Source organism: Terrapene carolina, unplaced genomic scaffold (genome assembly GCF_002925995.2).
Source record: "Terrapene carolina triunguis isolate 2854851 unplaced genomic scaffold, T_m_triunguis-2.0 Scaffold790, whole genome shotgun sequence".
Taxonomy (NCBI): Eukaryota; Metazoa; Chordata; order Testudines; family Emydidae; genus Terrapene; species Terrapene triunguis.
The window spans coordinates 1,430,042-1,431,981 of record NW_020665141.1 but is presented as its reverse complement, the minus strand read 5'-3'; positions in this window follow the sequence as shown (position 1 = coordinate 1,431,981).

The window sequence follows — 1,940 nt, the reverse complement described above, 5'->3', positions numbered from 1 at the left end:
GGCCTATTGTCAGCTCCTCATGTGTTTATGAAATGCATAGCAGAGGTGTCAGTATTCTTGAGAAGGATTGGGATACATATCTTTCCTTACTAGATGATTGGCTCATCCAGGGCACATCACTCTGTGAGGTCCTCAATCAGCTTCAATTCATTCTCCATCTCTTTGACTGGCTAGGGCTCATGCTGAACAAAGAGAAGTCCACATTAGTGCCCATGAAGAGGCTGAAATTCATTGGGGGCTCTGCTTGACTCTATGGTAGTGAGGGCCTTTCTTCCTTGAGAGGTTTCGACCATTTACAATCTTTGTGTGTCCGTCAGGTGTCACCTGTCCACCATGACCAGAGCATGTCTCACATTGGTACATCACATGGCTCCATGTGTGTATGTGACCATGCATTCCAGACTGCATTTTCATCCTCTACATACAAACATGGCTAAAGTTGGTTTACCAACCAAGCAGACATCTGGACAAGTTAGTCCAAGTTCCTCCTGTAGTCTTACACTCTCTGGAGTAGTGAATGGACTAGGACATTGTATGTGCGGGAATCCCTTTTCTTGTTCCTTTCCAACTAGGACAATTATAACTGACACTTCTACATTAGGCTGGGATGCTCACCTGGGTGGTTCATGGGGGCCCAAGGGATATGGACATACCAGGAAGGGAGGCTTCATAACGTTCCAAGAGGTTTTACGTAACAGAAGGAAACAATCAACTAGCTCCACCTATTCAGCTAAGTGGAAGTGTTCTTCACTTTTGACTTCTGCTCAAGGGATTCAGTCAATAAGGGTGAGTGTCCAGGACAAATCTTCTGGCCCTTTCTTAAATTCAGTGAAACTTCACCTGGCAGCCATTTCTGCCACTCAGGGAAGAACAGTGTTTTCCAATCCTATGGCTACAAAGTTTCTCAAGTAAATTACTTGTCTGTTTCCACCTGTAAAAGCATCAGTTCACCTTAACACAGTGTTAGCCACTCTCATGGAAAAACCTCCATTTGAACCTTTTGGCTATTTGCCCCTGGGCACATTTGTCCTGGAAGATGACCTTCCTTATCGCCATCACATCTGTGAGGAGAGCTGGCAAGTTGCAAGCATTAGCGGTAGACCCTCCGTACACTCATTTTTTAAGGACAAGATGGCTCACCCAAAGTTTTTAAAGTAGTGTCAACCTTCCACCTTAATAAGATGCTATACCTAGGTCCTGTGTTCTTTCTGAACCTGCATGCCAGTTGGGAAGAAGAGTGTTTTACATACCTTGGATGTAAGATGGGCATTGGCCTTTTTCATAGACAGAGGTAATTGTTTAGATGTTCTCCTTGACTTTTTGTTTCTTATGAGGCTAGGATGAAGGGCCAAGTGGTCTCGACCCAGACAGTCTGTAGATGGGTAGCTTCTCTCAATGATGTACCTTTTCTGGACACTTAGAAGGCTGCTGCCTGGTCCTGTATATATATGTACATATGTACATACATACATTACATTACATTCACTTGTCACTATGCGATTGCAGCAGTTTCAAGGGAAGATGCGAACTTTAGCAAGGTCACTGTTCAAATAGAGTCCAAGCCTTGCCATCTACAATACTGCTTGTGAGTCACCTGAAGGGAATACACATCTGCATCCACTCGAATAAGAAAGAACAGTTACTTACCTGTATTGTAACTGTTTGTCCTTCGAGATGTGGGTGCAGATGTGTATTCGATAACCAACCTGTCATCCCCTCTGCATCAGAGTTTTAGGCCACTGGCTGGTGCAAAGGAGCTGAGGTAGATGAGGGCAGCAGCATCCTTATGTAGCCTCAGGAGAGGTCGTAAGGAAGCACAGGGCATGTGCATCAGCTCCACAGGTATTGCTGAGGAAAACATTTCTGGCTCCGGCATGTTGAGCGCGGACGGGGACACACACACACACACACACACACACACACACACACACACACACACA